This window comes from Chrysemys picta, unplaced genomic scaffold (genome assembly GCF_011386835.1).
Source record: "Chrysemys picta bellii isolate R12L10 unplaced genomic scaffold, ASM1138683v2 scaf45, whole genome shotgun sequence".
Taxonomy (NCBI): Eukaryota; Metazoa; Chordata; order Testudines; family Emydidae; genus Chrysemys; species Chrysemys picta.
In genome coordinates this window covers 22,564-37,217 of record NW_027052752.1, presented here as the reverse complement: position 1 = coordinate 37,217, position 14,654 = coordinate 22,564, and the positions used below count along the sequence as shown (strand labels likewise).

The following is a 14,654-nucleotide window of genomic DNA, read 5'->3' as shown; positions in this document are numbered from 1 at the left end:
GGGAAAGCAGTGGATGTGTTATTCCTTGACTTTAGCAAAGCTTTTGATACGCTCTCCCACAGTATTCTTGCCACCAAGTTAAAGAAGTATGGGCTGGATGAATGGACTGTAAGGTGGATAGAAAGCTGGCTGGATCGTCGGGCTCAACGGGTAGTGATCAATGGCTCCATGTCTAGTTGGCAGCCGGTTTCAAGCGGAGTAGTGCCCCAAGGGTCAGTCCTGGGGCCGGTTTTGTTTAATATCTTTATTAATGATCTGGAGGATGGTGTGGACTGCACTCTCAGCAAGTTTGCAGATTACACTAAACTAGGAGGCGTGGTAGATACGCTAGAGGGTAGGGATCGGATACAGAGGGACCTAGACAAATTAGAGGATTGGGCCAAAAAAAACCTGATGAAGTTCAACAAGGACAAGTGCAGAGTCCTGCACTTAGGACGGAAGAATCCCATGCACTGCTACAGACTAGGGACCGAATGGCTAGGTAGCAGTTCTGCAGAAAAGGACCTAGGGGTCACAGTGGACGAGAAGCTGGATATGAGTCAACAGTGTGCTCTTGTTGCCAAGAAGGCTAACGGCATTTTGGGCTGTATAAGTAGGGGCATTGCCAGCAGATCGAGGAACGTGATCGTTCCCCTTTATTCGACATTGGTGAGGCCTCATCTGGAATACTGTGTCCAGTTTTGGGCCTGTGGAAGCAGAGAAAGAGCTCACAGGAAGGGGATGCAATGCATGACAGTTCGTTAGCAAGAGTTAGGCTAACTGTAACCCTAATAACGCGAGATTTGTAGAAGCGAGGAATGTGTGAGGCAGGTGAGAAAGAACTGTGTAAGAAGTCATTATGACCTGGTATAGATAAGGTGTAGAAGACCTTGTGTAGATAAGGTATAGAAAATATTGTATGTTGGCAAGAGTCAAAACAAGTGAAGAAATGAGATATCAAGATGGCCTATGTATAAACAAAACGCAGCTGTCCCTCGTTATTTCTGTAATGAAAGGTATAAATGCTTGCTGTAATTAGTTACCTGGGAGAGACCTGCTTAGCTCTCTCCCTCTGGGCAATTGTGAGAGTTAATAAAGCATCTGACTTGCTGTACCTAAACAAATAGTGAGAACTCTGTTTTTCTCCGACAGGCCCCACACTACAAGAAGGATGTGGAAAAATTGGAAAGAGTCCAGTGGAGAGCAACAAAAATGATTAGGGGTCTGGAGCACATGACTTATGAGGAGAGGCTGAGGGAACTGGGATTGTTTAGTCTCCAGAAGAGAAGAATGAGGGGGGATTTGATAGCAGCCTTCAACTACGTGAAGGGGGGTTCCAAAGAGGATGGAGCTCGGTTGTTCTCAGTGGTGACAGATGACAGAACAAGGAGCAATGGTCTCAAGTTGCAGTGGGGGAGGTCCAGGTTGGATATTAGGAAACACTATTTCACTAGGAGGGTGGTGAAGCACTGGAATGCGTTAACTAGGGAGGTGGTGGAGTCTCCTTCCTTGGAGGTTTTTAAGGCCCGGCTTGACAAAGCCCTGGCTGGGATGATTTAGTTGGGAATTGGTCCTGCTTTGAGGACGGGGTTGGAGTAGATGACCTCTTGAGGTCCCTTCCAACCCTGATATTCTATGATTCTATGATTCTATGAAAGTCACAGGGGTCTCTGAGGTTTCCCTGGCCCTAAGCCCCTGTCCTGCCTGGCTGATGTCAGCATCTCTCTCTGAGGTCACCACCTCCCTAACACCTTTGACCAATAGGCTGAGGTCCTGAAAAGGCCTTTGTGATGTCACTGCCACACCCACCCATCCCCGGAAGTGCTAATGTCCTGCTGCTGGCCTGACACTTTGAAGGTTTGAGCTACTCTGTGTGGACCACCCCACTCAATGCGTCTTCATTCTAGGAAGCAAGCCGGCTAGACAGTAAAACATCAGAGGCTGCTCCCAATACTACACTCAGTGTTTCCAAAATTTGTAGACTTTATGGCCACAAGAGACCTTTAGAGCATCTCATCTAACCCCTTGCATACCATAGGCTTGCTGTATAGTACAATAGTTACTTTTTGGGCACACACATTCCAGAAAGGCATCTAGTCTTCCTTCAATGACATCAAGAGATGGAGAATCCACCACTTTCCTTTTTAGTGAGTAACAGGGGGCTCCATTTCCCCTTCCACTAGCTCCCCATTTACAGTGAGCCAGAGCAGTACCTGCAGCAGGGAGCGGGAGTTGCTGATGGCCTCAGAGGCACAGCCCCTGCAGTGTCTCAGGAATCTGGCGCAAGTGCCGGATGATGCGGAGCTGGTGCATCACTTTTGGCCGTGACGTCCTCCTGCTGCAAGGGAACGAGAACCTGTCAGAGACTCAAACGCCCCGAGGAATCAGCGGGAATTAAGGGCACCTGGAACCAGCACTACTTCCACCCATCACCTGCCCACCACTGAGGGATAAATTCACCTCCTGAACCCCAGAATGGAGTCTTCTTGTCCTTTCTAGTAACCTCCAGTGCCAACCCCCCTCCTTGAAGGATGAGCTCCTGCTATCTCCCCCTCAGTGCCCTTGACAGCTGTTCCACCTCCAAACCACAGCTCAAGTTATTAGTACCTTTGGACACAGACTGGCTAACCTAGTGAGGAGGGCTTTAAACTAGGTTCGACGGGGACAGGTGAGCAAAGCCCACAGGTAAGTGGGGAACATGGAGACCGGGGAGATGGGTCAAAAACGAGAGGGAGTGTGGGCTATATTGTCAGAGGGAAAGGAGGGTCAAGACAAAACTGGGAGGAAAGATCAAACCAGTATCTTAGATGTCTATATACAAATGCGAGAAGTATGGGGAATAAGCAGGAAGAACTGGAAGTGCTAATAAATAAATACAACTATGACATTGTTGGCATTACTGAAACTTGGTGGGATAATACACATGATTGGAATGTTGGTGTGGATGGGTACAGCTTGCTCAGGAAGGATAGACAGGGGAAAAAGGGAGGAGGTGTTGCCTTGTATATTAAAAATGTACACACTTGGACTGAGGTAGAGATGGACATAGGAGACGGAAGTGTTGAGAGTCTCTGGGTTAGGCTAAAAGGGGTAAAAAACAAGGGAGATGTCATGCTAGGAGTCTACTACAGGCCACCTAACCAGGTGGAAGAGGTGGATGAGGCTTTTTTTAAGCAACTAACAAAATCATCCAAAGCCCAAGATTTGGTGGTGATGGGGGACTTCAACTATCCGGCTATATGTTGGGAAAATAACACAGCGGGGCACAGACTATCCAACAAATTCCTGGACTGCATTGGAGACAACTTTTTATTTCAGAAGGTTGAAAAAGCTACTGGGGGGAAGCTGTTCTAGTCTTGATTTAAACAAATAGGGAGGAACTCGTTGAGAATTTGAAAGTAGAAGGCAGCCTGGGTGAAAGTGATCATGAAATCATAGAGTTTGCAATTCTAAGGAAGGGTAGAAGGGAGAACAGCAAAATAGAGACAATGGATTTCAGGAAGGCAGATTTTGGTAAGCTCAGAGAGCTGATAGGTAAGGTCCCATGGGAATCAAGACTGAGGGGAAAAACAACTGAGGAGAGTTGGCAGTTTTTCAAAGGGACACTATTAAGGGCCCAAAAGCAAGCTATTCCGCTGGTTAGGAAAGATAGAAAATGTGGCAAAAGACCACCTTGGCTTAACCATGAGATTTTGCATGATCTAAAAAATAAAAAGGAGTCATATCAAAAATGGAAACTGGGACAGATTACAAAGGATGAATATAGGCAAACAACACAGGAATGCAGGGGCAAGATTAGAAAGGCAAAGGCACAAAATGAGCTCAAACTAGCTACGGGAATAAAGGGAAACAAGAAGACTTTTTATCAATACATTAGAAGCAAGAGGAAGACCAAAGACAGGGTAGGCCCACTGCATAGTGAAGAGGGAGAAACAGTAACAGGAAACTTGGAAATGGCGGAGATGCTTAATGACTTCTTTGTTTCGGTCTTCACCGAGAAGTCTGAAGGAATGCCTAACATAGTGAATGCTAATGGGAAGGGGGTAGGTTTAGCAGATAAAATAAAAAAAGAACAAGTTAAAAATCACTTAGAAAAGTTAGATGCCTGCAAGTCACCCGGGCCTGATGAAATGCATCCTAGAATACTCAAGGAGCTAATAGAGGAGGTATCTGAGCCTCTAGCTATTATCTTTGGAAAATCATGGGAGACGGGAGAGATTCCAGAAGACTGGAAAAGGGCAAATATAGTGCCCATCTATAAAAAGGGAAATAAAAATAACCCAGGAAACTACAGACCCCAGTGAGTTTAACTTCTGGGCCAGGGAAGATAATGGAGCAAGTAATTAAGGAAATCATCTGCAAACACTTGGAAGGTGGTAAGGTGATAGGGAACAGCCAGCATGGATTTGTGAAGAACAAATCATGTCAAACCAATCTGATAGCTTTCTTTGATAGGATAACGAGCCTTGTGGATAAGGGTGAGGCTGTGGATGTGGTATACCTAGACTTTAGTAAGGCATTTGATACGGTCTCGCATGATATTCTTATTGATAAACTAGGCAAATACAATTTAGATGGGGCTACTATAAGGTGGGTGCATAACTGGCTGGATAACCGTACTCAGAGAGTTGTTATTAATAGTTCCCAATCCTGCTGGAAAGCCATAACGAGTGGGGTATCGCAGGGGTCTGTTTTGGGACCGGCGCTGTTCAATATCTTCATCAACGACTTAGATATTGGCATAGAAAGTACGCTTATTAAGTTTGCGGATGATACCAAACTGGGAGGGATTGCAACTGCTTTGGAGGACAGGGTCATAATTCAAAATGATCTGGACAAATTGGAGAAATGGTCTGAGTTAAACAGGATGAAGTTTAACAAAGACAAATGCAAAGTGCTCCACTTAGGAAGGAACAATCAGTTTCACACATACAGAATGGGAAGAGACTGTCTAGGAAGGAGTACGGCAGAAAGGGATCTCGGGGTTATAGTGGACCACAAGCTAAATATGAGTCAACAGTGTGATGCTGTTGCAAAAAAAGCAAACCTGATTCTGGGATGTATTAACAGGTGTGTTGTGAGCAAGACACGAGAAGTCATTCTTCCGCTCTACTCTGCTCTGGTTAGGCCTCAGCTGGAGTATTGTGTCCAGTTCTGGGCACCGCATTTTAAAAAAGATGTGGAGAAATTGGAAAGGGTCCAGAGAAGAGCAACAAGAATGATTAAAGGTCTTGAGAACATGACCTATGAAGGAAGGCTGAAAGAATTGGCTTTGTTTAGTTTGGAAAAGAGAAGACTGAGAGGAGACATGATAGCAGTTTTCAGGTATTTAAAAGGGTGTCATAAGGAGGAGGGAGAAAACTTGTTCACCTTAGCCTCTAAGGATAGAACCAGAAGCAATGGGTTTAAAGTGCAGCAAGGGAGGTCTAGGTTGGACATTAGGAAAAAGTTCCTAACTGTCAGGGTGGTTAAACACTGGAATAAATTGCCGAGGGAGGTTGTGGAATCTCCATCTCTTGAGATATTTAAGAGGAGGTTAGATAAATGTCTATCAGGGATGGTATTTGGTCTCATAGACTCATAGACTTTAAGGTCAGAAGGGACCATTGTGATCATCTGGTCTGACCCCCTGCATGCTGCAGGCCACAAGACCCTTCCCTGGACTGTGCCGTTGAAGTCCCCAATCCTGTGTTTTAGTGACTTCAATCGGCAGGGACCCTCCTGCTAGTGATCCCTGCCCCATGCTGCGGAGGAAGGCGAAAAACCTCCAGAGGCTCAGCCAATCTACCCTGGAGGAAAATTCCTTCCCGACCCCAAATATGGCGATCAGTAATACCCCGAGCATGTAGGCAAGAGTCTCTAGCCTGACCCTTGTTTGCCATTATGCTATTTACGTACCATTGCTTGGTTTTCCTCGGCTACTATGTTTTACCATTAAACCATTCCCTCCATAAACTTATCCAACTTAATCTTAAAACCAGACAGGTCCGTTGCCCCCACCGTTTCCCTCGGAAGGCCGTTCCAATATTTCACCCCTCTGACGGTCAGAAACCTTCGTCTGATTTCAAGCCTGAACTTCCCCACGGCCAGTTTATATCCATTGGTTCTCGTGTCCACATTAGTACTCAGCTGAAATAATTCCTCTCCCTCCCTTGTATTTATCCCTCTGATATATTTAAAGATAGCAATCATATCCCCCCTCAGCCTTCGTTTTGTCAGACTAAACAACCCGAGCTCCTCTAATCTCTTTTCATACGACAGGTTTTCTAGCAGGGAGGGCAGGAAGGATTCTGTCAGCAGTGAAGTGGGTTGCGGGGAAGTTGAGATCTTGACCCAAGTCATCCCAGACACTAATGCTAAGCCACAGGATGGCAGCATCTAGTGTCAGTGGAGTCCAAACACTATTTCAACCCCACAGTTTTCGATGAACTTCCCACAAGGAGAGGTGATGAGCACCCCCAGCAACACACACACACACACACACACACACACACACACACACACACCACTCCTGGTGGTGGGAGGGGAACAGGAGAAAGGACAAAAGAAGTAAGAGATGAAGAGAAAGGAAGGAGGGATGGAGGAAAAGTTAAAACAAAAAGGACAAACCCTAATGTCCCCAGTGATTCTACGGGACAAAATCCAAGGGATGGAATAAAATTCTGCCATCTTAAACTACTGTTTTCCATGCCTAGAATTCAGCTGGCACCACGTGGATCAGACTGAGCAGCTGCCAAAACCTCTTGGAGGCTCTTACCTTCTAAACAGGGACGTCTGTTTTCTAGTAAAATCAGTAAAAGGAAAGGAGAAAACTCGAAAGAGGCTCCTGCACGCACTCATGTACGTGAACCCTAATACTCTCTCAGTCCTCAAAGAAAGACCCCGAGACTTGCTGAAGCAAAACCACAGGGTCTCTGAGGTTTCCCTGGCCCTGTGCTCCTGTCCTGCCAGGCTGATGTCAGCATCTCTCTCTGAGGTCACCACCTCCCTAACACATTTGACCAATAAGCTGACATCCTGCAAAAGGCCTTTGTGATGTCACTGCCACACCCAACCAAACCCTCAAGTGCTAATGTCCTGCTGCTGGCCTGACACTTTGAAGGTTTGAGGTTGTCATAACTATAAAGGGAAGGGTAACAGCTGTCTGTGTACAGTACTATAAAATCCTCCTGGCCAGAGACTCCAAAATCCTTTTCCCTCTAAAGGGTTAAGAAGCTCAGGTAACCTGGCTGGCATCTGACCTAAAGGACCAATAAGGGGACAAGATACTTTCAAATCTTGGGGAGGGGAAGGCTTTTGTTTGTGTTCTTTGTTTGTGTGGGTGTTCGCCCTCGGGACTGAGAGGGACCAGACATCAATCCAGGTTCTCCACATCTTTCTAAACAAGTCTCTCCTATTTCAAACAAGGCGTGTTAGTTTTCCTTTGTTTTCTCAACTTGTAAATGTACCTTTTACTAGAGTGTTTATCTTTGTTTGCTGTACTTTGAACCTAAGACTAGAGGGGAGTCCTCTGAGCTCTTTAAGTTTGATTACCCTGTAAGGTTAATTTCCATACTGATTTTACAGAGATGATTTTTACCTTTTTCTTTAATTAAAAGCCTTATTTTTAAGAACCTGATTGATTTTTCCTTGTTTTAAGATCCAAGGAGTTTGGATCTTGATTCACCAGGAGTTGGTGGGAGGAAGGTGGGAATGGTTAATTTCTCCTTCTTTTAGATCCAAGGGGGTTGGATCTGTATTCACCAGAAGTTGGTGGGAGGAAGGAGGGGGGACGGTTTATTTCTCCTTGTTTTAAGATCCAAGGGGTTTGGATCTGTATTCACCAGGGAATTGCTGAAAGGTTTCTCAAGGCTACCCAGGGGAGGAAATTAGCCTTCGGATGGTGGTTAAGCTTAGAAGTTTTCATGCAGGCCCCTACATTTGTACCCTAAACTTCAAAGTGGGGATAGAGCCTTGACACAGGTACTCTCTGTGGATCACCCCACTCAATGCGTCTTCATTCTAGGAAGCAAGCCGGCTAGACAGTAAAACATCAGAGGCTGCTCCCAATACTACACTCAGTGTTTCCAAAAGTAGGAGACTTTCTGGCCAGAAGAGACCTTTACAGCATCTCATCTAACCCCCTCCATATCATAGGCTTCCAGTATAGTACAATAGTTACTTTTTGGGCACACACATTCCAGAAAGGCATCTAGTCTTCATTCAATGATATCAAGAGATGGAGAATCCACCACTTTCCCTTTTAGTGAGTGCCAGGGGGCTCCATTTCCCCTTCCACTAGCTCCCCATTTACAGGGAGACAGAGCAGTACCTGCAGCAGGGAGCGGGAGTTGCTAAGGCCTCAGAGGAACAGCCCCTGCAGTGTCTCAGGCACATGGCGTAAGTGCCGGATGATGCGGAGCTGGTGCATCCCTTTGGCCGTGAGGAAACGAGAACCTGTCAGAGACTCAAATGCCCCGAGGAATCAGGGGCAATTAAGGACACCTGGAACCAGCAGTATTTACACCCAGCACCTGCCCACCACTGAGGGATGAATTCACCTCCTGAACCCCAGAATGGAGTCGTCTTCTCCTTTCTAGTAATCTCCAGTGCCAACCCCCGTCCTTGTAGGGTGAGCTCCTGCTACCTCCCCCTCAGTGCCCTTGACAGCTGTTCCACCTCCAAACCACAGCTTAAGTTATCAGAACCCTCTTCTCCACCCCCACCCAGGTTGGCCAGGGAGGCGGCTCTAGCAGGGGGGGCAGGTGGGATTCTGGCAGCAGTGAAGTGGGTTGCGGGGAGGTTGAGATCTTGCCCCAACTCATCCCAGACACTAATGCTAAACCACACGATGGCAGCATCTAGTGTCAGTGGAGTCCAAGCATTATTTCAACCATACAGTTTTGGATCAACTCCCAACAAGGGGAGGTGAGGAGCACCATCACCACACACACACACACACACACACACACACACACACACACACACACACCACTCCTGGTGGTGGGAGGGGAACAAGAGAAAGGACAAAAGAAGTAAGAGATAGAGAGAAAGGAAGGAGGGATGGAGGAAAAGGTAAAACGAAAAGGACAAACCCTAATGTCCCCAGTGATTCTACCAGACAAAATTACAGGGAGGGATTAAAATTCTGCCACCTTGAACTAGTGTTTTCCATGCCTAGAATTCAGCTGGCACCAGATGGATCAGACTGAGCAGGTTCCAAAACCTCTTGGAGGCTCTTACTTTCTAAACAGGGATGTCTGTTTTCTAGTAAAATCAGTAAAAGGAAAGGAGACAACTCGAAAGAGGCTCCTGCTCTCACTCAAATACGTGAATCCTAATACTCTCTCAGTCCTCAAGAGAAACCTCGAGAAGGAGACTTGCTGAAGCAAAGCCACAGGGGTCTCTGAGGTTTCCCTGGCCCTGTGCTCCTGTCCTGCCAGGCTGATGTCAGCATCTCTCTCTGAGGTCACCACCTCCCTAACACATTTGACCAATAAGCTGACATCCTGCAAAAGGCCTTTGTGATGTCACTGCCACACCCAACCAAACCCTCAAGTGCTAATGTCCTGCTGCTGGCCTGACACTTTGAAGGTTTGAGGTTGTCATAACTATAAAGGGAAGGGTAACAGCTGTCCTGTGTACAGTACTATAAAATCCTCCTGGCCAGAGACTCCAAAATCCTTTTCCCTCTAAAGGGTTAAGAAGCTCAGGTAACCTGGCTGGCATCTGACCTAAAGGACCAATAAGGGGACAAGATACTTTCAAATCTTGGGGAGGGGAAGGCTTTTGTTTGTGTTCTTTGTTTGTGTGGGTGTTCGCCCTCGGGACTGAGAGGGACCAGACATCAATCCAGATTCTCCACATCTTTCTAAACAAGTCTCTCCTATTTCAAACAAGGCATGTTAGTTTTCCTTTGTTTTCTCAACTTGTAAATGTACCTTTTACTAGAGTGTTTATCTTTGTTTGCTGTACTTTGAACCTAAGACTAGAGGGGAGTCCTCTGAGCTTTTTAAGTTTGATTACCCTGTAAGGTTAATTTCCATACTGATTTTACAGAGATGATTTTTACCTTTTTCTTTAATTAAAAGCCTTATTTTTAAGAACCTGATTGATTTTTCCTTGTTTTAAGATCCAAGGAGTTTGGATCTTGATTCACCAGGAGTTGGTGGGAGGAAGGAGGGGAATGGTTAATTTCTCCTTCTTTTAGATCCAAGGGGGTTGGATCTGTATTCACCAGAAGTTGGTGGGAGGAAGGAGGGGGGGTGGTTTATTTCTCCTTGTTTTAAGATCCAAGGGGTTTGGATCTGTATTCACCAGGGAATTGGTGAAAGGTTTCTCAAGGCTACCCAGGGGAGGAAATTAGCCTTGGGATGGTGGTTAAGCTTAGAGGTTTTCATGCAGGCCCCTACATTTGTACCCTAAACTTCAAAGTGGGGATACAGCCTTGACACAGGTACTCTCTGTGGATCACCCCACTCAATGCGTCTTCATTCTAGGAAGCAAGCCGGCTAGACAGTAAAACATCAGAGGCTGCTCCCAATACTACACTCAGTGTTTCCAAAATTTGTAGACTTTATGGCCACAAGAGACCTTTAGAGCATCTCATCTAAGCCCCTGCATATCATAGGCCTCCTGTATAGTACAATAGTTACTTTTTGGGCACACACATTCCAGAAAGGCATCTAGTCTTCATTCAATGACATCAAGAGATGGAGAATCCACCACTTTCCCTTTTAGTGAGTGCCAGGGGGCTCCATTTCCCCTTCCACTAGCTCGCCATTTACAGGGAGACAGAGCAGTACCTGCAGCAGGGAGCGGGAGTTGCTGAAGGCCTCAGAGGCGCAGCCCCTGCAGTGTCTCAGGCACCTGGCGCAAGTGGCGGATGATGCGGAGCTGGTGCATCACTTTGGCCGTGACGTCCTCCTGCTGCAAGGGAACGAGAACCTGTCAGAGACTCAAACGCCCCGAGGAATCAGGGGGAATTAAGGGCACCTGGAACCAGCAGTATTTAAACTGACTACCTGCCCACCACTGAGGGATGAATTCACCTCCTGAACCCCAGAATGGAGTCTTCTTGTCCTTTCTAGTAACCTCCAGTGCCAACCCACCACCTTGTAGGGTGAGCTCCTGCTACCTCCCCCTCAGTACCCTTGACAGCTGTTCTACCTCCAAACCACAGCTCAAGTTATCAGAACCCTCTTCTCCACCCCAACCCAGGTTGCGCAGGGAGGCGGCCCTAGCAGGGGGGGCAGGAGGGATTCTGCCAGCAGTGAAGTGGGTTGCGGGAAAGTTGAGATCTTGCCCCAAGTTGTCCCAGACACTAATGCTAAGCCACAGGATGGCAGCATCTAGTGTCAGTGGAGTCCAAGCACTATTTGAACCCGACAGTTTTGGATCAACTTCCCACAAGGGGAGGTGAAGAGCACCCCCAGCAACACACACACCACTCCTGGAGGTGGGAGGGGAACAAGAGAAAGGACAAAAGAAGTAAGAGATGAAGAGAAAGGAAGGAGGGATGGAGGAAAAGGTAAAACGAAAAGGACAAACCCTCGTGTCCCCAGTGATTCCACGGGACAAAATTCCAGGGAGGGAAGAAAATTCTGCCACCTTAAACTACTGTTTTCCATGCCGAGAATTCAGCTGGCACCAGATGGATCAGACTGAGCAGGTTCCAAAACCTCTTGGAGGCTCTTACCTTCTAATTTTCAAGTAAAATCAGTAAAAGGAAAGGAGAAAACTCGAAAGAGGCTCCTGCTCGCACTCACATACGTCAACCCTAACACTCTCTCAGTCCTCAAAAAGAAACCTCGAGAAGGAGACTTGCTGAAGCAAAGCCACAGGGGTCTCTGAGGTTTCCCTGGTCGTAAGCCCCTGTCCTCCCTGGCTGAAGACAGCATCTCTCTCTGAGGTCACCACCTCCCTAACACCTTTGACCAGTACGCTGAGGTCCTTGAAAAAGCCTTTGTGATATCACTGCCACACCCAACCAAACCCTAAAGTGCTCATGTCCTGCTGTTGGCCTGACACTTTCAAGGTTTGAGCTACGCTCTGTGGATCACACCACAAAATTCGTCTTTATTCTAGGAAGCAAGCTAGCTAGACAGTAAAACATCAGAGGCTGCTCCCAATACTACACTCAGTGTTTCCAAAAGTAGGAGACTTTCTGGCCAGAAGAGACCTTTACAGCATCTCATCTAACCCCCTCCATATCATAGGTTTCCAGTAGAGTACAATAGTTACTTTTTGGGCACACACATTCCAGAAAGGCATCTAGTCTTCAATCAATGACATCAAGAGTTGGAGAATCCACCACTTTCCCTTTTAGTGAGTGCCAGGGGGCTCCATTTCCCCTTCCACTAGCTCCCCATTTACAGTGAGCCAGAGCAGTACCTGCAGCCGGGAGAGGGAGTTGCTAAGGCCTCAGAGGAACAGCCCCTGCAGTGTCTCAGGCACATGGCGTAAGTGCCGGATGATGCAGAGCTGGTGCATCCCTTTGGCCGTGACGTCCTCCTCCTGCAAGGGAACGAGAACCTGTCAGAGACTCAAATGCCCCGAGGAATCAGGGGCAATTAAGGACACCTGGAACCAGCAGTATTTACACCCAGCACCTGCCCACCACTGAGGGATGAATTCACCTCCTGAACCCCAGAATGGAGTCGTCTTCTCCTTTCTAGGAATCTCCAGTGCCAACCCCCGTCCTTGTAGGGTGAGCTCCTGCTACCTCCCCCTCAGTGCCCTTGACAGCTGTTCCACCTCCAAACCACAGCTCAAGTTATCAGAACCCTCTTCTCCACCCCCACCCAGGTTGGGCAGGGAGGCGGCTCTAGCAGGGGGGGCAGGTGGGATTCTGGCAGCAGTGAAGTGGGTTGCGGGGAGGTTGAGATCTTGCCCCAAGTCATCCCAGACACTAATGCTAAACCACACGATGGCAGCATCTAGTGTCAGTGGAGTCCAAGCACTATTTCAACCATACAGTTTTGGATCAACTCCCAACAAGGGGAGGTGAAGAGCACCCCCACCAACACACACACACACACACACACACACACCACTCCTGGTGGTGGGAGGGGAACAAGAGAAAGGACAAAAGAAGTAAGAGATAAAGAGAAAGGAAGGAGGGATGGAGGAAAAGGTAAAACGAAAAGGACAAACCCTAATGTCCCCAGTGATTCTACCAGACAAAATTACAGGGAGGGATTAAAATTCTGCCACCTTGAACTAGTGTTTTCCATGCCTGCCTAGAATTCAGCTGGCACCAGATGGATCAGACTGAGCAGGTTCCAAAACCTCTTGGAGGCTCTTACTTTCTAAACAGGGATGTCTGTTTTCTAGTAAAATCAGTAAAAGGAAAGGAGACAACTCGAAAGAGGCTCCTGCTCTCACTCAAATACGTGAATCCTAATACTCTCTCAGTCCTCAAGAGAAACCTCGAGAAGGAGACTTGCTGAAGCAAAGCCACAGGGGTCTCTGAGGTTTCCCTGGCCATGCGCCCCTGTCCTGCCTCGCTGATGGCAGCATCTCTCTCTGAGGTTACCACCTCCCTAACACTTTTGACCAATATGCTGAGGTCCTGCAAAAGACCTTTGTGATATCACTGCCACCAATCAAACCCTTAAGTGCTAATGTCCTGCTGCTGGCCTGACACTATGAAGGTTTGAGCTACTCTCTGTGGATCACCCCACTCAATGCGTCTTCATTCTAGGAAGCAAGTGGGCTAGACAGTAAAACATCAGAGGCTGCTCCCAATGCTACACTCAGTGGTTCCAAAATTAGTAGACTTTATGGCCACAAGAGACCTTTAGAGCATCTAATCTAAGCCCCTGCATATCATAGGCTTCCTGTATCGTACAATAGTTACTCTTTGGGCACACACATTCCAGAAAGGCATCTAGTCTTCATGCAATGACATCAAGAGATGGAGAATCCACCACTTTCCCTTTTAGTGAGTGCCAGGGGGTTCCATTTCCCCTTCCACTAGCACCCCATTTACAGTGAGCCAGAGGAGTACCTGCAGCAGGGAGTGGGAGTTGCTGATGTCCACAGAGGCACAGCCCTTGCAGTGTCAACTTCCCACAAGGGGAGGTGAAGAGCACCCCCAGCAACACACACACACACACCACTCCTGGTGGTGGGAGGGGAACAAGAGAAAGCAAGGAGGGATGGAGGAAAAGGTAAAACGAAAAGGACAAACCCTAATGTCCCCAGTGATTCTATGGAACAAAATCCCAGGTGGGCTATAAAATTCTGCCACCTTGAACTAGTGTTTTCCATGCCTAGAATTCAGCTGGCACCAGATGGATCAGACTGCAGACTGAGCAGGTTAAAAACCTCTCCAAGGTTCTTACCTTCTCAACAGGCACGTCTGTTTTCTAGTAAAATCAATAAAAGGAGAAACTCGAAAGAGGTTCCTCCTCGCACTCACATACTTGAACCCTAATACTCTCTGAGTCCTAAAAAGGGAGACCTCGAGAAGGAGACTTGCTAAAGCAAAGCCAAAGGGGTCTCTGAGGTTTCCCTGGCCCTGCGCTCCTGTCCTGCCTGGCTGATGTCAGCATCTCTCTCTCAGGTAACCACCTCCCTAACACCTTTGACCCATAGGCTGAGGTCCAGGATAAGGCCTTTGTGATATCACTGCCACACCCAACCAAACCCTAAAGTGCTAATGTCCTGCTGCTGGCCTGACACTTTGAAGG

General features: G+C 47.4%; 1 long non-coding RNA gene across 1 annotated transcript in view; it reads right to left on the bottom strand.

Annotated features, from left to right (window-relative positions):
- LOC135977850 (uncharacterized) overlaps positions 1-10,872 on the bottom strand; it is a 121,817-nt gene extending 110,945 nt beyond the window's left edge. Inside the window, exons 1-2 of the long non-coding RNA XR_010595295.1 lie at positions 10,764-10,872; positions 2,193-2,317 (exon numbers count right to left, since the gene is read on the bottom strand). This is a non-coding gene — a long non-coding RNA (uncharacterized LOC135977850). The remainder of the gene's footprint in view (positions 1-2,192; positions 2,318-10,763) is intronic.
- Between the last annotated feature and the right edge of the window lie 3,782 nt (positions 10,873-14,654).